Source organism: Lissotriton helveticus, chromosome 9 (assembly GCF_964261635.1).
Source record: "Lissotriton helveticus chromosome 9, aLisHel1.1, whole genome shotgun sequence".
In the NCBI taxonomy this organism is placed as follows: Eukaryota; Metazoa; Chordata; class Amphibia; order Caudata; family Salamandridae; genus Lissotriton; species Lissotriton helveticus.
In genome coordinates, this window is record NC_136070.1 from 987,233,620 (window position 1) to 987,258,251 (window position 24,632).

Here is a 24,632-nt window from a genome sequence, read left to right on the forward strand (position 1 = left end):
CATCAAGCTAAATTGCACTCGCAAAGGGCAAGATTCTCAGAATCTTGCCTTTTGCGAGTGCAATTTTTGCATTTGGGATTCATCATCCCAAATGCAAAATTCGCTATTAAAGAATTCGCACATTTGCGAAGAATTGCATTTAAGGAATCTCTATTTGAGATTCCTTAAATGCAATTCATGAATCATTTTAAAATTGCGAAATCACAATTTTGGGCCGCTATTTACCGAGAGGTCAGGCCTCGTGGTAAATAGCAAAAACTTAGAAAAAAGCATTTAATGCATTTTTCTAAGTTGCATGTTACTAAGGGTGGGCGTCCGAATCGGCTACGCCCACGGAGTAGGCGTAGTGTTGCCTTCTACGCATTTTGCGTAGACAGCGTAGCCGGCAACACTACGCCCACTCCGTGAGCGTAGCCGAGTCGGCCGCCACCCGCCTCCCTCCCGCCCTCCACTAGATACTTTATTTAAACATTTACACGGGTTAAAACAAGTTAAAAGCACTTACCTTGTCCGGGGCTCGTCCGGGTCTTCATCTTTGAATAGCGTCCTTTGCCTGGATACCAATGCGCATGCGCGGGCGGCCGCGTATGCGCATTTCTCCCGAGAAATGCGCATGCGCGGCCGCCCGCGCATGCGCATTGGTATCCAGGCAAAGGACGCTATTCAAAGATGAAGACCCGGACGAGCCCCGGACAAGGTAAGTGCTTTTAACTTGTTTTAACCCGTGTAAATGCTTAAATAAAGTATGTAGGGGAGAGCGGGAGGGAGGTGCGTAGTGGGGCTACGCGGAGTGCGGGAGTGGGCGTAGCTTCTCGCCCTCTCCGCGTAGCTCCCCGGAGCCCCACTACGCCCCACTACGCCCAGGGTTACATGTTACACACACACATGTCCTTTGGACATGTGTGTGCGCAACACCAATGTAGATTACATTTCAGGGGTGCTACAGGGTGTCCTTTGGACACCCCTGGCACCCTTGAAATCGCATCCTTATTTGCGAGTAGCTAATTGCTAATCGCAAATAAGGAATAACTCCCCATTCATTCCTATGGGCCTGTAGGCCCATAGGGGGAGTTATTCCTTATTTGCGATTAGCAATTTGCTACTCGCAAATAAGGAACATGTAGGAATCGAAATATTTTTGGCAATTCCTACATGAATCCCGTTTTGCAAGTCCTTAATAGCGATTCCTTATGAATCGCTATTAGGGGCTCGCAAAACGGGAGATTGATGAATCAGGCTGATAGTGAGAACGCAATGTAGGAAAATGTATTTACTTAAAGAGCGGTAAGCCCTGATGGAAAGTTTTGCTGTTGGATGCCTATGATTGTTAGTGATATCCAGCCTCCTGAATGATACCTTCGTAGTCACATGGCCAATCTTGTTAGATCTGTGGGAATTGAGGGATAGCCTTAAAGTCGTGCCTGAGCCTATGGGGTATCTGCAACCTAATGGTTCCTCTTTACCAGAGGCATGAGACACAACCCGCCATTGCCCCATCCATCGAGGATCTTGGGGGCAGGCACTGGATCTACAAGATCCCTTCCACATTCTATCATGTTCCCTCGCATGCCGCTTTAGGTACTCCTTCCAAATCTTTGACACTTGCTGGTGTGTGATTATCACCTTTCACACACTCCGGTCTGAGACTGCTAGACATCATTGAAAGAGGCTGGTATGTGACTCCTGAACATGATTGAAAAGTACCAGCTTGTGATTATTATAAAACTATGCTCCTCAACAATACTACATGCTGCCTACAGGTACCGACTCTCACTAGTACAACACTAAATCAACATATAATTGTCGACTGTCCATTCAAACACATGCATTCTTACTCACACAGAATAACAGTGCAGACGTATTTCACAACATACAAACAACAGGAGGGGGAGGTAGAGCAAAATGGAGAGGGATTCTTGCTCCACAGAATACTTTATAAACAAAGAGAATCCAACTCAGGGGCAGGGTAAAGTGTTCAACAAAATTGTGTTGGAGCACGTAGTGTTTTTTAAAAATACCCCTCACACACCAGAAGGCCCCTTGGTGTCATGCTTCATCATCGGGGTCTTCGCACCCTTCTAAAGGGATGTGGCGTGCTACGACCTACGACTACGTGGGAGCACTTATAGGTATTGACTATATGTGGTGCATGTGTTTTGGGTGTATTTATAAGTGTATTTCACAACATATCTCCTTACAACAGGACCAGATCTGCAGGGGAGTTGGCAAACATTCGACAATGTGGAATGACGGAAAAGGCAAGGAAATACAAAGCACTGATTCTGCAGAAATCACACACCAAACAGACAATGTGCCATCTCATACACAATAGAGCCACAGAGGTTGCCAATCAGAGTGGAGACCACCACTTATAAGTCACACATGTGCAATATTTACGTGCTTTAGCATAATATATTTTGTGTGTCTAAATCCTATGAATGTAGAATGAAACATGAAACCTATTACTAGAGTGTATTCACGGTAGCAAGTAGTCAATCATATGTGTGTGTTCTAATACCTCCATTATAGTGTGACAATTTGTAGTACTCAGGCATTTTAAGTTGTATCTTACTTACCTGTAGTATACTTTCTGTGAAATAATGTATTCATTAACGTTTTACATTGTATTGTAACTGTAAGTACACACATAGCCAAATATTTAAAGTGTACATTGACTGCCTTATTAAGTTAGCCTAGCCAAAGGCCCTAAGCGTATGGTTCTAACTGATTAACCTTCAACGTGACAATTGTTTGCATTTCATTATTCTTTCTGTACAGGTACGTTCAAATGATCTCATAGCCAGTGACAGGCATACTGGGCTATATGTACGACACGCCAATTAGAGAGTCGCAAATTGAGTTGCATTAGCGACTCACAATTTGCGACTCGCTAATTGGGATGCACAGCAGTGTCTGAGACACTGTTTGCGATTCGAAATGGGGTCACAAATTGCATGCCTCATGCATATTAATGAGGCTGTCACAATTTGCGACCCCATTGGGAATGGCTGGCACTTCAAGGCTTGGTGGCCTGCTGGGGTCAGCAAACCTCCAAGTCTGGGACTGCTTTTATGTAAAACTTTTCTTTTTAAATGCAGCCTGTTTTCCCTAAAGGAAAACGGGATGCATTTAAAAAATGAAAGTGAAAGTAGGCAGTTTCATGTTTTAAGGCAGGCAGTGGTCCCTGGGGCCACTGCCTGCCCTTAAAAAATATTTGTGCACGCATTCACAAAGTGGAAGGGGTACCCTGGAGACCCCTTCCTGTTTGTGAGTGCTTAACCACCCTTCTGAGAAGGGTGGGAAAATGCGAGTATTTTGCAACCGCAATTGTGGTCGCAAAACATCCTCACATAGCTTAAGTAGTCGCTATTAGGAAGGGACGCCCTTGGAATGCCCCTTCCTAATAGCGAGTCGCTAATCCTATTTTGCGAGTCGCAAATTGATTTGCTACTCGCAAATTAGGATAAATCCATGGGCCACTGGAATTTTGCAGGTGCAAACGGGTCAAAATTCATTTGCGCCTGCAAAAAACCTTTGTACAGCTGGCCCACTGTGTATTACAGATAGTGAGGCTCGGCTAGGCTAGGCAAGGACAAGAGGTACTAATGAACTTTAAGGGAGGATACCTAATCACATCTTATCTGGAGATGGAGGACATTCAAGGAGGTCCTGATGTTTGAACTGTGGGACAAGTACTATCAAGTAAGGATGCCAATTCCTACTGTTTGTAGGTGGAAAATTACTGGGATTGATCATGTGGAACTCTCGAAAGTCCTTTGGGTTTAACTGGTGTTCACACTTTAGTCGTTAGACCACAGACTCCCTAGAGACTGAGGGGTACATACCTCTCTGCAATGCTGTTATTGTGTGACTTCATTCTAAACAATTTTACTGATCTACAGAAGTCTCCTCAATACTAGGACCATCCTGATTTAACTAGGTCCCCAACTTTCCAACTTTAAGTTTAGGATTAGCTTAGGTGATTTTACATTTACTAATGAATAGACTGGAGGATTAAAACGTATATACCGATCACCAGCTTTTATTCCTTATTCTCTATATTGCTGTAACTGAGGTTTTTATGCTGTATTGACTAAATTTAATTAGATGCTCCTATGGTGATTTTGTACGTTTGCAATATACTTTTGAGAGTCATATACATCAGTCAGACTCTTAATTTGTAATAAACCTTATTTAACCGTGTTGGCAGATTCCTGGTTCTTTTGTTTATAACCAGTTTTATTGATTTTATGAAATCGCAGCAAAAACAGTACCACCAATCAAGGTCACAATATGTAAGACAAAATATAGACGAGAACACATCACATTCGCATGTACAGCTGACAAACTTAAAGAAGGTAATAACAGTCCAGCTCCAGTCCATATTCGCATGATAGAAGCCCCCTCCCGTTAGTCCTCCACCACCCCCACCCATTTGCCCCACATTCAGCGAAACTTTTGGAGGAACCCTCTGGCTGCGTATAGGGATCAGTCCACTCCCATACGCCAGCTCGCCATTGTAGGTGGGTCTGAGTTCAGCCACTGAGCCGCTATGTTCCTCTTGGCCACGATCAGGGCAGTGTTTAGGAAGAGCTTCTCGGCCCTGGTACCATTCAGCCCCTCGGAGATGCCAAGGATCACAGTCAACGGAGCGAGAGGGACCTCCCAGCCCAAGACCTCAGCACGTTCCCTGTTTACTAATTACCAATACCTTGTGATTGCAGATCAGAGCCATACCATGTGGTAGAAATCTGCCTGGGGGTGAGAACAGCGGGGGCAGGAAGCATCAGGCTAAAGCCCCCCACAGTGGAGGAGCATTGGTGTGAGGTGAGCAGTGTGAAGGTAATATACTTGGACTAGGAGAAGCCTCGCAGAGACTGTAATTGTTTTGGGGACCATCAATGCATCTCTCCAGTCAGAGTTCCCTAGAACCCCAATCCAACCCTCCCATGTAGATTGGAGGTGAGATAGGGAATTTAGGGTATTGTTTGTGAGGAATCGGAAGATACTGGAGATTCCCTTCTTCCCCAGATTACCGGTCATGACCTGGGCTTCCTGTGGGCTGTATTTAGGTAAAGCGGTACCCTCCGAAACATGGGAGATAAGGGCATGGTGTAATTGAAGATAGCGAAAGAACTGGGATGAGTGAAGGGAGTATCGAGTCTGCAAGTCCTGAAAGGAGTGTAAGTGACGTGACTCCAGATGTCGCCCAGCAGGGAGATTCCAATGAGATCCCACGGTCGGAATCCGGAAAGATTGGCAGCCTCTCGAAGACTGGTCCCGCACCACAGAGGAGTATTCTGGGTCAGCTTACCTGACCAATGTGTGTGGCACAGAGAGGCTCGCCAGGTCAAGACTACCCCTGCGTGTGAACTCCGGAAGAGCTTGGGAGACGGTGTCCCTGTATAGCATCCCCTGAATATTAGACAGACCCAGGGTGTGTAGCTCCAGACAATAAGCTGTGTCGGACCAGCCACCATTAAACCAATCATGCATCAGGTTCAGTCAGCTCCAGGCCTCTCTCTCGAGCTCCGCAGGGTCACTGCTCACGGTCGGTGGGTAAAAGGACACCCCACAGCGTGGCCGCTACAGAGCAGGGGAGCATGCCCAGCCCCCCCCCGCGGCACAGCAGGCAAGTCCTGGAGAAAAGGGCAGTGGAGAGGCATTGCCTCAGTTCTCCGCTGCCCGAAAGATGGCAGATGCCGACTAAGGCACTTTGGGTCACAGCGTGCTGTCAGGCAGTCCTCCCGGCCACCCAAAATGCCGGAGACCAGGGCAGTCAGGCCCGGGGGAACTGGCTCACACAAACAGCCGGTGGGCGCCAATCGCATCAGGAGCCTACACTCCGCAGAGGAGACCAGCAAGGATCACAGAGCCGGCGAAGATTCGGGGATCTCTCCAGCGGCGGACGTCATCTTGGGGATGACACACTGCAGGTTCGGAAAACCAGGGCTGCCCGCACCACCCATAATCACCTCAGGTCGTCTCAGAAGAAGCCCCAGGGGCCACCAGGCGGCATGGTACGAGATGTGGGGTTCAAGGGGGTCCCAATGGCAGCGGATAGCCGAGCAGATGATGATGGGGTCCGGAGCACACCTAAGGTGCGACCGCCATCTTGACGCTCTTGGCCACGTCCCCAATTCCTGATTCTTAATGTGGGGGCAAATGGGATACACAGTAAATTTAATTTGTTGATTTTTTTGTTAACTCCTCTTATCTCTCAGGCATCTAGAAAGTTTCATTGCAGGGTAAGTGGTAAGCCCAGTGCTACTGCAGGTGGTAGAAAAGCGAGGATGGCTAGATCTTGAAGTATGGGAAGTTAGAATAACTTATTCTTGATTCGTGCAGCCCCAACTCATAGAGCCCATGGTTCAGTTTGAGGATCAGAGGAGTTCAGCGGTTCACAAGAGATTTGTAAGTGTAAGTGTCACAGTCCTAGCAACAGCCATACCTTTTATGTGAAGATCACCCTCCTTTCTGATAGGTATATTTATGGGTTGTTGTGTGTTCTTTTTAATCGGGTGATATAGTGACAATCATTTGCCTTCTCAAAATTGACGCTTAACTATCTGGAAACTTAGTGTGTAGCAGAACCCTCTAGAAGGCTCCTACTTTTGCCTAACCCAGTGGGTGCACCTGTTTTCAATTAGAGTTAATTGCTTTTGCCATTATGGCAGTTGCTGGAAGTTCCTGTCAATTAGCTTCAAACATTGCCTGGAGCTGTTCTGAACTTTCTATGACACCAACAGTGTTTCCTTCCAATTAAAACCACCACTTACAAGCATGACTCGACTGCTCTAATGGGCAGCTAGAAGTTTCTATGAATAGACCACCTTAGCCCATTCATTTTGCTTGGTCTATCTGCTATTCCCTCACCTGTTTCCTGTGACCTCTTCAGTGCTTCTACAAGACACTGCTCCAGCTTCTCCTACGTCCCACTGCACTCAGCAGCTTCTGGCTGAATCGAGGATTCTGAAATGACAGGAAGAGTAGAGATTCAAGAAAACAAGAATACAGTTCCAGCTTCCATGTTCTCTTGTAATAATTGATATATACATATATGCTCTGAGCTCACTAGTCGTCTTAAATAAATTATTTTCTTGAAACAAAATTTTGTAAGCACTCCTTAACCTCATCTGACTGGGCTCTGTCTGACTCCAGTTATTCCTGAGCCCTCCTCAAGTGTTTTTCCTCTAGTTTTTAAGCCAGCTGATCTCAAGTATTTAACTTGCCAAGAATACTACTGATTGTGACACAGCAAATCACAGAACTATTTTAGAATGCTGTTTTAGGAAATAAGTGTTCAACTGTACTGTTCTCCCTGAACCCTGGTAAGATTACAATCCCCAGCCAAGAGAGAGTTCAGAAGACTCAGTCATTGGAAAGACAGTACCAGGCAGTGCCTGCCACGCAGTGCAGGGAAATGCAGGCCCGCAGTGCATCCCCCCACTCCACACACAGAGGGGGCCCGCAACGGGCCCCCAAAGCCAGTCTCCACCTGTCTTTTTGCAGCTGGATATCTGTCGCAAAAAGGCAGGCGGAAAGGGATACCGTAATCCCTATGGCAGTGCCTGCACAGCATCGCCGCAATGTTGCCCTGGTTCCGGGGTCCGCAAGGCTGGCAGAAAAATACAGCCTTGCGGAACCATGGCGGACTGACTTTCCATCTGCTGCGGAACAATTGGGATTCCCACCACCATCCTAATTTGGCAGTGGGAATTTTCTGTATGATGGCGGAAAGACCGCCACCACCGGCCCGGAGGTGGTGGTCCTTCCACCATCATAATGAGCCCCTTAGTACCTAAAAAGATATTTGGATGAATTATTGGAGATAGGGTTTTTACATCATTCCACCTCCCCGTCTCTTCACCATTGTACTTCGCCTCCAAAAAGAATGGGGATTTGCAGCTGTGTGTGGACTATAGGGCAATCATAAAGGTCACTATGAAATACCAATAACCCCTTCCTTTAATTCCGGTCTTACTTGACCAAATTAGAAGCTCTACTATCTACACAATATCCGACTTGCGCAATGCAGACCCAACTATTTAATCCATATTAAGGAAGGTGAGGAATGGAAAACTGCCTTTAGAACTAAGTTTGGATTATTCAAGTATACAATGATGCCCTTTGGCCTTTGTAATGCCCCAGCAGCATTTCAATATTTTGTCAATGTGGTTCTCAGAGAATTTTAGGATGTGTGCACTATTGTTTATATTGATGATATACTGATTTATTCTAACTCCGAAGAAAACCATATGCAGCACATGTGTGCAATCTTACAACGCCTCAAAGAAAACAATCTATTTGTTAAATTCAGATATGTCCCTTTCATGTCTCATCAGTAGACTTCTTAGGTTACGACCTATCTCCTTCTGGAATCACTACGGATCCCAAGAAGGTGGAGGCGTTCAAGGCTTGGCCTGCCACGAATTTGGTAAAAAAGTCCAGCAAATACTTGGGTTTGCTCATTTTATTGCCTATTACACATTTTTCAAAAATAGTGACTCCCATTACACGTCTATTATGAAAAGGCCACATCTTTACTTGGTCTTCAGCAGCTGACCAGGCATTGGCCATCCTGAAGGATAAATTCACTACAGTACTGATTCTCTATAATGCAGACCAAGACCAGCCCTTCTATGTGGAGGCCACACCTCGCAGGTAAGCCGTAAGAGGAGTTGTATCACAACAGGATCCAAACATGAGTCATTAACACCCTATAACCTTTTATTCCAAGAAACTCCTCCTGGCAGAGCATAACTATGCTGTGGCAGAAAGAGAACTTCTGACCACCCCCATTTACCTTGAAATTCTGGAAGGCCCATTGCAACAAACTAGGCATAGAAATGGGCCTGTCCTCCACCTTCCACCCCCAAACTGATGTCCAGACAGAACGAGTCAATCAGTCCCTAGAGGCAACACTTCGATGTCTTCTATCCACCTTCACCGGGCAATGAGATTAAGCCTTACCATTGGTAGAATTTGCTTATAATATTCACGCACACTCTGTCACTGGACTTACACCCTTTTTCTTTCTCACTGGCTATAACCCTAGAACCCTACCTTTAGAGACTCTGAGCCTTTATAGCCCAGTACCCTCTGTAACTGAACATCTAGAGCGATTACGCAAAATTCGGGAACACACCAGGAATACCTTGGCTAAGGCTAAGTCCACCATGACGGCATCTGCAGACAAGCATAGAACCCCAGCTCCCATATACAAAGAAGGGATTTAGTTTGGTTATCCACACAACACCTACAATTAGAAAATCCACGAAACCGACAACCACGATTCCTTGGGCTGTATGACATCATTAAGGTAATCAATCCAGTTACTGTGAGATTGTGGATACCTCCAGAATACACCATTCACCCTGTGTTCCATGATTCCCTTGTTAAACCTTATCATCCTAACAAATTTTATTATCTAATGGATTGGAAGGGCTATGACTCTTCAGAGCGTTCATGGGAACCAGCAACTTTGGTTCATGCTCCCGATCTAGTGCAGCGCTTCCATGCTCTTCAGCTCACAAAGCCTCGCCCTGTGGGGCGGCCTTTGAGAGGGGCGACTGTCACAGTCCTAGCAACAGCCAGACCTTCTATGGGATAATCTCCCTCCTTCCTGATAGGTATATTTGTTCTCAAATATGGGTTGTTGGGTGATCTTTTCAATTGGGTGATATAGTCACAATCATTTGCCTTCTCAAAATTGATGCTTAACTGTCTGGAACTTAGGGGCATATTTACAAAGACGGATAATGGGCTTGATAATAGGCTCTTGAGAATTCCAATAGAAGCCCATGTTCTGGTGTAAAGTTGGCCTTCTATTGGAATTCTCTGGAATTCTCAAGAGCCTATTATCAAGTCCATTATCGCCACTTTAGCGGCAGTTTTATGCCGCTAAAGCGGCAATAATTTTAACTCCGTCCTTGTAAATATGCCCCTTAGTGAGCAGCAGAACCCTCCAGAAGGCTCCAACCTTCCATTAACCCATTGGGTGCACCTGTTTTCAATTAAAGTTAAATGCTTTTGCCATTATGGCAGTTGCTGGAAGTTCCTGTCAATTAGATTCAAACATAGCCTGACTCGGCTGCTAGCAACCTAGAGTATTTTACTGGTCACATGCTCTAATAGGCAGCTGGTAGTTTCTATAAATATACCGCCTTGGTTTTGCTTGGTCTCCCTGCAATTCACTCACCTGTTTCCTGTGACTGGCTCCTCGTCAGCGCATCTCCAGAACTCCGCTCCAGCTTCTCCTGCATCAAACTGCATTCAGCAGCTTCTGGCTGAATCAGGAATTCTGAAAAGACAAGAAGAGAAGAGATAAAAGTAAACAAGAATACAATTCCAGCTTCAAGTTACTCTTGTTATAATTGATATATGTATACATGCTCTAAGCTCAGTAGCCTTCTTGAATAAACCCTATTCTTGAGGCAAAAGTTTGTGAGCACTCAGTGAGTCAATCACTTTATTTGATCTAAGTAGGAATCGATCATAAAGTACAGATTTATAAAAATCATCAGATAACGAAATATCATAAATATGAAATATAAGAAAGGAAAGAGGAAGATATACAACATATTAAAATCCATAAAATGACACTCAATCATAGCAAGATAAAATCTGTCTTTCTTACCTATTAATACCATCTCCCAGACTTTAGTGAAAGGCATAAAAAGGACACTAAACAGTAACAGACTGGGCGACATTGTCTACATTTATGTTTTCGCATGATGGGAAAAATAAACCATTTGTGGTGCTCCGTATACAATGTGCTGAAAAAAAAAGTATGCAGATTTGATTGAGGGGACCACAATCCCACAAACAGGTCGGCAAAGCTTTAGGGGAAAGGGTTCCCGTGGAATAACCCCCACCATACAGGAATGCGGTTTAAACAAAAACCTTAGAAGTACAAATCTGTGGCTGGGATTTGTCACAAACGTTAAATAGGTGACTAACCCCTCAGGAATAGCTGGTTCCTTTAAGTAGGTTAGCACCATACACTTTTTTGTATTGTTGTTGTATCTTTATTTGTCCATGTTATTTACGAATCGAGTTTTAATTAAGTTTTTAGAAATAGACATTTGGCTGGGGTTTCAAATAATGATTGTAATCCCAGGAAAGTAAGGGTATCTTTAACATAAATAATCCAGAGAGTCCTGTGTGCTAAAGGTAGGCAATTTTTGATAATATGTTGTGTGAGATTAAGAGATTCACTTCTCTATATAGAGTAACCCTGGGCAAAGCACTACGCTACGCTCGCGGAGTTTGCGAAGTTTTCGCAACTTCGCACTACGCGAGCTGCACGTAGCACAGTGCGAACATGCGTAGTGCAGCGTAGCGTAGTGCAGCGGTCATTTTTTGCTTGTTCGCGGTCCTGAACGTCATGTTGGCGACCGCGAGCAAGCAAAATGACATCCCGGCGAGATTCTCAACGCGAGGAGGTCCGGTTTCTCATTGTGAGTGGTTGCGCATGCTCGTGACCGCTCTCAATGAGAAACTACCTGTTCGCGTTGAGAAAGCTGCCGCTCGAGTAATAATCTACTCGAGCAGCAGAAAACTACAGCTCGCACTGTGCAAGATGCCGTTTTCAATGCTTGCACAGTGCCGGATGCTTGTCCGCACTGTGCAATCATTGAAAACGCATCTTGCACAGTGCGAACATGCTACTACGCAGCTCGCGTAGTGCTACGTGAAGTTCGCGTAGTGCGAAGTGCACTTCGCGTAGCTTCGCGTAGCGCTACTACGCGAACTCGCCCAGGGTTAATATAGAGTGCCAAAGAAGAATTGTGGCTAAACTAACCTGATTAGATATGTAAGGGACAGCCAGCTCAAGGTGACAATTGAAATTAGTGTGCAAAGGTAACAACCCAGGCAGACAATTAGGGACAAGCGAAGGCTATTGAAAGAGACATATGTTATAAACAACTCATTAAAAACTCATAAAGAAGCAATAAACTGTAGTAATATCAAAAGGGAGTGATTTTTAATATAACAAATATATGTAAAAATGAGGATACATCCAATTCAATAAAAAAATTGCATAATATAAATAGACATAGATTGATTCGAATAATGCATATCAAACAAGCATATCAATGTATATAAAAATTAATTTAGAAGAATTTTTCTTAAAACTAATTTCTCCAATATGGGAAGTGTATAAGGCTGTAAGTCTACGCGTTTCGACAAACACATTTGTCTTCCTCAGGACAAGATGATAGCAGCCATTATTTCTAAAAAGAGATAAAAGAAAATCACAACCACATAACAGTACATTGTAAGTGCAGCTATTCACATTTATCAGCGATGAGTCTGTTTAGAGCATGCTTCTTCTTTTCCTTTTTATATTTAAAAATTCCTTTTTTCTTTACATAGCCAGGCTTTATGTCTAAGAACAACAATGATGTGAAAACATACAGTTGGAAAACATTGACATATTTGATAAATCTCACATTTTGACACAAAACAACGGGAAAAAATCCCTAAAACGCTTATATAACAGAAAAGGGCGTAACATTTGTCATAGAATGGTCTCTTTAGGAGATTTTATAGTTCCAAAATTTTTTTTTGAATATTATTACCTATTAATTATGGATGCATATATCACATCCTGATGTAGTGTAGTGCGGGCAGGAGGAATTAATTTTTAATTGCACTAGTGCAAATAACATTATTATCTTCTTTGTTGGACAACTCAAATTAATCTCATATGATTCTCACTTGTAATTGACTACTTAATTTAGCTAAACCAGGAGGAACAACTACATTTAAAGTAACGACACTACAACAATTCATTTACGTTATAAGGGTTCCATTACTCAAAAAACCTTACCTAGAATAGAGAAGTTATGGGTTAAAAGATACGTGGTAGTTGGGGCGGGTAAGGCACCTCTTCTTTTAATGCTGGAGACGGTATGTGATAGCTGTTCAAAATGGGAGAGAATTGTTCATTGGGATATTGTGACAGATTTCTTTAGTCTAATTAGGTAAGTACAGCAAATGATAGTCTTACCTGTTTAAACAGAGTTCACTGCTGACTTCCTACCTCTGCCCACAATTACTCTTCACGCTTTATTTCATTAAAATTATAAAGGACAGAATTCCACGTTGATTTCTTTAAAAGAGCGATGTTTTCATTTAGACTAGAGAGAAAAAATATATATACAGGATATATAAATTCTATTATTCTAATGGCTTTTTAGAAAAGGTTGTGACCTTGATCTACTCACTAGATATTAATAGGGATACCAAAATATTATTAATTACCTTTTGACCAGTGATTTAGTAGGGCTCAGGCTAAAGTCAAACAATAGGGTGTATTTCCTTTGTGATTCTCTCGAATGGACAGCTCCGTTTCATGCACCAACTACAAATTGCGAAATAAAGTCCAAAAATCGTATTTAGAGAGTGTGCCTGAAGTCGCATATAAAATGTTACTTCTGCTATTCAGATAAGAGTTTACCTTTTGAATAATGCTAATAAATGGTGACAGACATCGAGCTTTAAAAGCGGAGACTTCCTACGTTCCGTTTGTATCTTGAATGGTGAAGATGGGTCAGAATAGTGGCGGATTCCAAATTAGTACCTAGAAAATGACATAGGCTAAAGATTGGTTTTCGTTTCTACACTGCTCACAAAAGAAACAAAAGTGGTTCTAAAACTGGCAGCTATTTTGCTAGCGATTTACCTGTTTTGTGCTGATCAGCTGATTGCAAGAAAAAACGGTAAATGTGGTGATTTCCAAAAGCCGCTATCTTTCCCACAGACGGCTTCAATTAGATGACGGGAGCCTGTTTAGACGATATAAAACCCGCAGTTATAATCAGTTTCAACCAAGGAAGGAGCGGTAATGTTTACAGAAACGCTCGGTTTTGAAAAGCCTGTTGCATCTATGGCAACTAAGAAGTAAGTAGGATTGGTGATATCCAAGGCTGCTATCTATCCCACAAACCGTTTCAGTCGAGTGACGGAAGCTCATTTAAATGATACAGAAACCCGCAGTTATATTTAGATTCCACTTAGCAAAGAGCGGTAATGCTTATAAAGGGCACAGTTTTTTAGGGTGCCTGTTGCGTGTATAGCAACTCAAAAAGCGCTCAGTTTTTAGGGTGCCTGTTGCGTGTATGGCAACTAAGAAAGCGCCATATAGTAAACAGAAAAGTGAAAGGGGAGGTTTGATCTATTTAACAAAATGCTCGACGAGAAAGCTTACCGACGATAGAAACGCAGGTCTCACGGAAGGTCTGTCCTCTTCGGCGGTGTATAAAGGAAAACAATGATTTCCTGTAGTCCGTTTTCCATCAGAATTTATACCATGAAGGTATACCGCCCTAAAGCGGGCCCCGCCTTTATTTAAAGGGAAACTTTACTTAAGAAGATACTAGCTAGTTAATTGAGAGGTTTAAAACGGACACATGCAGAATCCATATTTGGATTGCGGAAGGTCCCGAATTTATATAGAATCCATATTTGGATTGCGGAAGGTCCCGAATTTATGTAGTGACCTTATTTTAGAGGGCGATGGTACTTTTTTTTAAAAAAAGGAAAAAATAAATATTACCTGAATGAAGAAAGACTGAATATTTTGCTGAATGAAAAAGGACTGTGACTTATTGCATGCAGTCCTAACTGAAAATATTTGTAATCATATGATGACGAATAACAGTAATGTCATATGATTGCATTTTCCCACGGTAGATCTTGATTTAATCCATGGACAAAAGTGCCAAGGGTAAAGATCCAAAACACCTCCCGTTTTTTACGGATAGCGTCTCCTCCTTGGTTATGTTGTGTATGGATTTTTTCCAAGATGCGCCATCTCAACTCCTCGGGTTTATGACCAAATTCAATAAAATGATTAACTAGCGGAGCTGTAACCTTTTTTGTTTTGATCGCCGATCTATGTTCGGTTAGCCTGGTCTTAATCATGCGTGACGTCTCCCCTACATATCCAAGATTACAAGGACACGTTAGGAGATATACCACATTTTTTGTGTTACAGGTCCAGAGTTCTCTGGCTTGGATCTTTGTCTTGTTAAAATTCATAGTTTCACCTGTTATTATCGTTTCGCATGATAGGCAAGAACCACAACGTGAGGTGCCTTTAGGAGCAGTTGCCCCATCAATGGATTTTTGAATGAAGGGGATATTCATAGTTTTGTCCTTATGCCGTGAGTGAACTACGTAGTCTTTCAGGTTTTTATTTCGCTTGTGGGCAAACATAGGTTTTTGTAATTTGTTCTGGCCATCGGTAACGTTTAAAAGGTGCCAGTTCGAATTTATGATCTGCCTAATTGTCGAATTCAGGGTTGAGTGCTTGGTAATGCATACTAATTTTGGTTCTGCTTTCTGTTTTTGTGAGTTTAGGAGGGTATCGCGATCATAAAATCTTGCTCTCTTGTAAGCGACTCTAACTAGGCGACGAGGGTAGCCTCTTTCTATGAACTTCTGTTTCATTATCACAGCTTGAGTGTCATAGTCCCTGATATTTGTACAATTCCGCCTGACTCGCAAAAATTGCGAGAAGGGGATACTATCCCTCTGGCAACGTGGGTGATAGCTTGTAAAGTGCAGGAGGGTGTTTCGGGCGGTAGGCTTCGTATATAAATCTACCTCAAGAACTCCCTCTTTATTCTTAATATTTATATCCAGGAACTCTACCTTGCTTTCATTGATGTGTGCTGTGAACCGTAGATTTTCATCCACCAAGTTCAGCCACAAAAGGAATTCATCCAAAGTCTGTTTCCCATCGGTCCAAACAAAAAATTCTTCCAGCAGACTGACCCCCTAGAATTGGACAACATTAGGAACAGTATTGTAGCTCTACCATCTACCTTCACTCCCTCTTTACAACAGGTAGGCCCAGAAGTAGGTATATTTGAGAAGGTTGTATTGAAACGTTTGGAACAGGCTTTGAGGTTTATACCAAAACCTAAGTACAACATTTCAAAGGAAGAACATCATTCCCTTGAGAGCCTTAAGAATAATGACACTATTGTAATTAAAAGTAGTGATAAAGGCGGAGAGATAGTGTTAGTAGATTGCAATACCTACGAAGAGAATATGATCAGGATGCTAAATGACCCGAGTTTCTATAAAAGAATAAAAATTAATCCCACAGAAAGAATAGTAAAAACCATCAATAAGCTAACTACGAAAGCATTAAATGACGGCGTAATAACCAAAAAGGAATATGAGTTCCTGAACAACTCCGACCGGAAAGTATCTTGCATCTATGGATTGCCAAAAATCCATAAGGACCAAAAAAATCCCCCGTACCGTCCAATTGTTTCTACCATTGGCACCCCACTAGAAGCACTTTCGAAATATTTAGATCAAATTTTACGTCCCTACATTTCTCTTTCGAAATCATATGTAAGAGATACCGGTGACATTATTTCAAAAGTGGAGAATTTGGCCTTCAAAGAAGACAAAGATATCTTAGTGACTCTCGATGTAGAGTCACTATACAGTAATATACCACAGACAGAAGCAATTGAGGCCACGATGTGGTTTATTGATGTACATAAGATTCCTTGTTTTAAACCGTTCATCAAAGATTGTCTATCCTTAGTTTTGAAAGAAAACTTCTTTGAGTTTGGAAAAGATTTGTTTTTACAAATCAAAGGAGTAAGCATGGGGGCTTCAATAGCTCCATCAATTGCTAATATCTACATGATCTTGTTTGAGAATAAATTCATCTTCAATGAGATAGCACCCTTTTTTGAGTCTGTTTCCCATTGGTACCGTTACATTGACGATATCTTTTTTGTTTGGACCGATGGGAAACAGACTTTGGATGAATTCCTTTTGTGGCTGAACTTGGTGGATGAAAATCTACGGTTCACAGCACACATCAATGAAAGCAAGGTAGAGTTCCTGGATATAAATATTAAGAATAAAGAGGGAGTTCTTGAGGTAGATTTATATACGAAGCCTACCGCCCGAAACACCCTCCTGCACTTTACAAGCTATCACCCACGTTGCCAGAGGGATAGTATCCCCTTCTCGCAATTTTTGCGAGTCAGGCGGAATTGTACAAATATCAGGGACTATGACACTCAAGCTGTGATAATGAAACAGAAGTTCATAGAAAGAGGCTACCCTCGTCGCCTAGTTAGAGTCGCTTACAAGAGAGCAAGATTTTATGATCGCGATACCCTCCTAAACTCACAAAAACAGAAAGCAGAACCAAAATTAGTATGCATTACCAAGCACTCAACCCTGAATTCGACAATTAGGCAGATCATAAATTCGAACTGGCACCTTTTAAACGTTACCGATGGCCAGAACAAATTACAAAAACCTATGTTTGCCCACAAGCGAAATAAAAACCTGAAAGACTACGTAGTTCACTCACGGCATAAGGACAAAACTATGAATATCCCCTTCATTCAAAAATCCATTGATGGGGCAACTGCTCCTAAAGGCACCTCACGTTGTGGTTCTTGCCTATCATGCGAAACGATAATAACAGGTGAAACTATGAATTTTAACAAGACAAAGATCCAAGCCAGAGAACTCTGGACCTGTAACACAAAAAATGTGGTATATCTCCTAACGTGTCCTTGTAATCTTGGATATGTAGGGGAGACGTCACGCATGATTAAGACCAGGCTAACCGAACAAAGATCGGCGATCAAAACAAAAAAGGTTACAGCTCCGCTAGTTAATCATTTTATTGAATTTGGTCATAAACCCGAGGAGTTGAGATGGCGCATCTTGGAAAAAATCCATACACAACATAACCAAGGAGGAGACGCTATCCGTAAAAAACGGGAGGTGTTTTGGATCTTTACCCTTGGCACTTTTGTCCATGGATTAAATCAAGATCTACCGTGGGAAAATGCAATCATATGACATTACTGTTATTCGTCATCATATGATTACAAATATTTTCAGTTAGGACTGCATGCAATAAGTCACAGTCCTTTTTCATTCAGCAAAATATTCAGTCTTTCTTCATTCAGGTAATATTTATTTTTTCCTTTTTTTAAAAAAAGTACCATCGCCCTCTAAAATAAGGTCACTACATAAATTCGGGACCTTCCGCAATCCAAATATGGATTCTATATAAATTCGGGACCTTCCGCAATCCAAATATGGATTCTGCATGTGTCCGTTTTAAACCTCTCAATTAACTAGCTAGTATCTTCTTAAGTAAAGTTTCCCTTTAAATAAAGGCGGGGCCCGCTTTAGGGCGGTATACCTTCATGGTATAAATTCTGATGGAAAACGGACTACAGGAAATCATTGTTTTCCTTTATACACCGCCGAAGAGGACAGACCTTCCGTGAGACCTGCGTTTCTATCGTCGGTAAGCTTTCTCGTCGAGCATTTTGTTAAATAGATCAAACCTCCCCTTTCACTTTTCTGTTTACTATATGGCGCTTTCTTAGTTGCCATACACGCAACAGGCACCCTAAAAACTGAGCGCTTTTTGAGTTGCTATACACGCAACAGGCACCCTAAAAAACTGTGCCCTTTATAAGCATTACCGCTCTTTGCTAAGTGGAATCTAAATATAACTGCGGGTTTCTGTATCATTTAAATGAGCTTCCGTCACTCGACTGAAACGGTTTGTGGGATAGATAGCAGCCTTGGATATCACCAATCCTACTTACTTCTTAGTTGCCATAGATGCAACAGGCTTTTCAAAACCGAGCGTTTCTGTAAACATTACCGCTCCTTCCTTGGTTGAAACTGATTATAACTGCGGGTTTTATATCATCTAAACAGGCTCCCGTCATCTAATTGAAGCCGTCTGTGGGAAAGATAGCGGCTTTTGGAAATCACCACATTTACCGTTTTTTCTTGCAATCAGCTGATCAGCACAAAACAGGTAAATCGCTAGCAAAATAGCTGCCGGTTTTAGAACCACTTTTGTTTCTTTTGTGAGCAGTGTAGAAACGAAAACCAATCTTTAGCCTATGTCATTTTCTAGGTACTAATTTGGAATCCGCCACTATTCTGACCCATCTTCACCATTCAAGATACAAACGGAACGTAGGAAGTCTCCGCTTTTAAAGCTCGATGTCTGTCACCATTTATTAGCATTATTCAAAAGGTAAACTCTTATCTGAATAGCAGAAGTAACATTTTATATGCGACTTCAGGCACACTCTCTAAATACGATTTTTGGACTTTATTTCGCAATTTGTAGTTGGTGCATGAAACGGAGCTGTCCATTCGAGAGAATCACAAAGGAAATACACCCTATTGTTTGACTTTAGCCTGAGCCCTACTAAATCACTGGTCAAAAGGTAATTAATAATATTTTGGTATCCCTATTAATATCTAGTGAGTAGATCAAGGTCACAACCTTTTCTAAAAAGCCATTAGAATAATAGAATTTATATATCCTGTATATATATTTTTTCTCTCTAGTCTAAATGAAAACATCGCTCTTTTAAAGAAATCAACGTGGAATTCTGTCCTTTATAATTTTAATGAAATAAAGCGTGAAGAGTAATTGTGGGCAGAGGTAGGAAGTCAGCAGTGAACTCTGTTTAAACAGGTAAGACTATCATTTGCTGTACTTACCTAATTAGACTAAAGAAATCTGTCACAATATCCCAATGAACAATTCTCTCCCATTTTGAACAGCTATCACATACCGTATCCAGCATTAAAAGGAGAGGTGCCTTACCCGCCCCAACTACCACGTATCTTTTAACCCATAACTTCTCTATTCTAGGTAAGGTTTTTTGAGTAATGGAACCCTTATAACGTAAATGAATTGTTGTAGTGTCGTTACTTTAAATGTAGTTGTTCCTCCTGGTTTAGCTAAATTAAGTAGTCAATTACAAGTGAGAATCATATGAGATTAATTTGAGTTGTCCAACAAAGAAGATAATAATGTTATTTGCACTAGTGCAATTAAAAATTAATTCCTCCTGCCCGCACTACACTACATCAGGATGTGATATATGCATCCATAATTAATAGGTAATAATATTCCAAAAAAATTTTTGGAACTATAAAATCTCCTAAAGAGACCATTCTATGACAAATGTTACGCCCTTTTCTGTTATATAAGCGTTTTAGGGATTTTTTCCCGTTGTTTTGTGTCAAAATGTGAGATTTATCAAATATGTCAATGTTTTCCAACTGTATGTTTTCACATCATTGTTGTTCTTAGACATAAAGCCTGGCTATGTAAAGAAAAAAGGAATTTTTAAATATAAAAAGGAAAAGAAGAAGCATGCTCTAAACAGACTCATCGCTGATAAATGTGAATAGCTGCACTTACAATGTACTGTTATGTGGTTGTGATTTTCTTTTATCTCTTTTTAGAAATAATGGCTGCTATCATCTTGTCCTGAGGAAGACAAATGTGTTTGTCGAAACGCGTAGACTTACAGCCTTATACACTTCCCATATTGGAGAAATTAGTTTTAAGAAAAATTCTTCTAAATTAATTTTTATATACATTGATATGCTTGTTTGATATGCATTATTCGAATCAATCTATGTCTATTTATATTATGCAATTTTTTTATTGAATTGGATGTATCCTCATTTTTACATATATTTGTTATATTAAAAATCACTCCCTTTTGATATTACTACAGTTTATTGCTTCTTTATGAGTTTTTAATGAGTTGTTTATAACATATGTCTCTTTCAATAGCCTTCGCTTGTCCCTAATTGTCTGCCTGGGTTGTTACCTTTGCACAAAAATTGTTTTCCCTGACCCAGGAGCACGATCCAAATCAGGGGGTCCTTGTTACCCACAAGACAATTGAAATTAGAGCAGATTCTATGGAAGGCTACTATTGTTTTCCATATGCTGTCCGCTTTTCCCCGACACCTTTGCCCCATAAGTAGCTACAGAAGTAGATATGGCCATATATACTTTTTTTTAATAACGTTCAATGGTTTCGAGCCCTATTTTTTGATAAAGGTACATATGGCATTAATACTCTTTTCCAACAGTAAACCTCTGTTAGCTACCATATAGGTCCAGGTTGCCATTCTATCAAACAAAACCCCTAAGTAGGAGAAAATGTCCGTCTATGCCACCTTTCGCACTGCTATATGAAAAGACGGTAATTTCTTAGTCCTGTGACCAGTTACTAAAATAAAAGATTTTGCTTCATTTACTTGTAAATGTAGGTTTTGTATACATTTCTTCCATGAATTTCTGAAGCACCATGCCAGGACAGGCAATTAGCACTGCATTGTCTGCATAGAGATTCATGGGAGTACTCACTTGACTCACCATAGGGTCGTCCAAGGCAGGGTCTAACAGAGGTGCCTCCACGCCGTTCGTAAAGATTAAAATAAGAAAAGGAGCAAGAACGCATCACTATCTGGCCCCCTATTAATCTGGAACCACCTAATAGTCCCTGATTTCCATAATGAACGCAAGCCATAGCGTATGAATATGGCTGTCTTATGACTAAGATAATTGCTTCGTCGATGCCCATCTCCTCCATGATTCTCCATAGATGGTGGTGGGCAACACAATCAAAAGCTGCGGATAGGTCCACAAAAGCCTTATAGACCTTTCCTTTTTTGTCTAGAGTGTATTTAGCGATGAGCAATCTCAAGTTGAGGCACTGGTACAGTGTCCCTTTGGCTTTCTTAAAACCATATTATGCAGGTATCATGATGTTATTTTGAGTGGCCCATTTCTCTCATCTGTTCAGTATCACTCGGCATTGGTTTGGCAGTGCTATCCAATAAGTAGATGGGCCTATAATTTCTTGCGACTGATTTGTCACCGTTTTTATGGATAGGCATTATGATAGTCTTTGGCCATGAATATGGCGGCCCCACACTGGCAATTGCATTAAAAACATTAGGTTAACAGTGTTCCTCGAAGGTCCGGATTGCCAAAGAAAAAATCTATTGAGGCACCATCCGGGCCGGGGGCCTTTTCACTGCTGCACTGCAGCAGAGCATCTCTGACCTTGAGGTGGTTAAATATATAAATATAGGCTTAGAAATTAACGTGGTCCCTCTCGAGGGAGAGTGCCTACCTTCATTTGTAAGGTCAAATGTTTTAAGAAAATGTTCCACCCAGGTGTCTTCCTTTACATGAGTGTTTAACCCCTTCCCCGTGGGGCTAATTCCCCCGCTGTGCTGGGGGGGGGGCATGCGCAGCGCCGCGGTGCTCATGACGAGCCGGTGACGCTGTGCTCATGACGAGCTGAGCTCGTCATGACCACGCCCGTTCCAATGGAATGCCCAGCACAGCAGGGGAATTATCCCCGCGTGGGCACGGCGCAATGGTCATGACCACAGAGCTGAACTCGTCATAAGCACCGAACGGGTTAAGTTAGGGTCTGTATAGTCTTTCAAATAGAGGGCAATAATTCCAGTCCAGAATTGTTTGTACTAGCTGACTGATGAAGTAGCTCCCATGCTTCCTCCTTCAGAGTTTTTTGCCTAGGTTTCCTGGCATCTTTATATGACTGCCGAAAAAGCCTGACTGGCTCCATATCTCATGGATTTGTACTAAGGGCTTTTTGTCGATTAGTTAATGACTTTGTACAAGCTTGATCAAACCACCAGGGAGCTGGGTGGTTGCGAGCGGGCACTTGTTTTACTAAGTTGCTCTTCACTTCATCCAAAACTGTCTCAATGGCTGTCACCACAGAAACCAGGTTGTTGTTCATATCGAGGCAAGTCATTACCTCCTTTCACCGCGTGGTCACTAACATTTGAAAAATGTCTTTTAATATCACAAAAGAGTGATTTATAAGGTACTAAGACAACCAAATAATCAATGGTAGAACCCTGGGAATTGATGCCAAATGTTTTATCTAAGAAGCATGTACTTGTATCAATTGGATTCATGATTTCTAGAACCTTTATAATAAGGGAGCCCGAGTAGAGCTGGCGTAGTGCCTCTACGCGGGGTTCCACGGAATTGGAAAAAAACTCAGTGGAACTCCGCTCCACTCCGTGCCCCCTTCCTAATTTATTATCATTTGTACGAGGCAGGAGAACAGCCATGGCTAGAAGGAGGCAGCCACAGCAGATAAGTGCCTTTAAAAAAATTATAATTAATTAGAGAGGATGAAGGGGCCGGCTAACTCAGCTCCGCCACGGAGTCGGAGTTTTGCCTAAACTCTGCATGCGCATCAGAGCGCGGAGTAGGCAAAACTCCGCTGGTGGAGCGAAGTTACCTGCCCGGGGTTAATAATAAGAAGTCTATTAAGAGTATTGCCATAAGCATTATGGGTAAAGTGAGAAATTGAGTCTCCTTCCTCGTTGGTTATGCCACATACCGGTTTTGCCGAGCTGCCACAACTATGCATGTTAAAACCCCCCATCCATAATATGTTTGGGGTGTTATTAAAATTTCCAATGAGTACTTCGATTGTTTCATTAAGTGAACTGGGGACCCTTGAAATTATAGTTATAATAGTTGATTAGAAGCATAGTACCACCTCCTGCGCCTTTGAACAACAGTAGATTATAATATGGGGAGTCATTGTGGGAGACAAGAACTTTAAATCTTAGAGTGTTTTTCATCCAGTGTCAGGATGACCCTCTCACCTAACCAGCTCTCGAAGGAACCGCAAGAGTATAGAAAAAACAAATCCATCTAAGTGAATAGGTCCTGTTCCCCAGGTCTCTAGCAAACATATTAAGTCATAAATGATATACTTGACCCATTCCTCAACACTCAATTTGCGGCCTAACCTTGCAATATTCCAAGTAATGATTTGTATTCGATCCTTCTCTACATTAATTAGCAGAAAGTCCTTTGGTCGGATTTTACCACAGCTTGGGAGAGAATTAGAAGCCATCCTGTAGCCCCCTGTCAATCACAGGCCTCAAAGCCTTCCAAAGCAGCACATTGATTACTGGAAAGTAGGGAGGCGATTGCTTTCACCTTATATGGCTTATGGGTAAAAGAAAGGGGGAGGGGAGTGGTGTTTCTAAATCCGTTTCGCCTTGCGTGTTGGGTTGGTCTATAAAATAAACTGTTGTATAGCATTTTAGGACCCTAGTGTAATTTTCCAGATTCATGCCTTTATATAGGTACAAATCACCTTGTCCTTATATAGGGATAGAAATCATAACCATATTTAGACATAGCCCATGCAGTCCAAATACAGGCATGGATACTTCCACTAGTTCTGAAAAGTCAGAACGATTTCTTGGAAAACTTAGCTTCAGCAGTTAGGGACTTCCCCTTGCTTGAATATTGATTTGTCCAAGAACTCATGGAGTTTTCAAAGAACTGTGACTCTTTGGTGACGTTTTTATGTCCACCTTTACGTCAAACTCGGCACCTTCAAGGTATAAATATGTCCACACTTGCCCTAGCAAACACACGGTGGTTTGGAGCAGTTCGACTATCTACTTGCCCGACGCAGCTCACTACAGCAAGTGCCGAAGGAAGCCGACCCTCCAGCTGACGCACTGAGAGAGAGAGAGAGACGCTGTCTTTTCTCTTGCCAAGAAATCCAACTCCAGTGTTTCCAAAGTCCCCTTGTGAAGTGTTGGGAAATTGAGTCGTAAGACCGAGAGATACCAGACCTCCTTCATTCTAAACCAAGCTGATTAGACCCTAAGAGAAATCATGGATAGATTCTTGGCAAAAGAATACTAAACCCATGCTACACCGCACTTACTCCTTCCCTCGTACTAGACTTAGGTTAGCT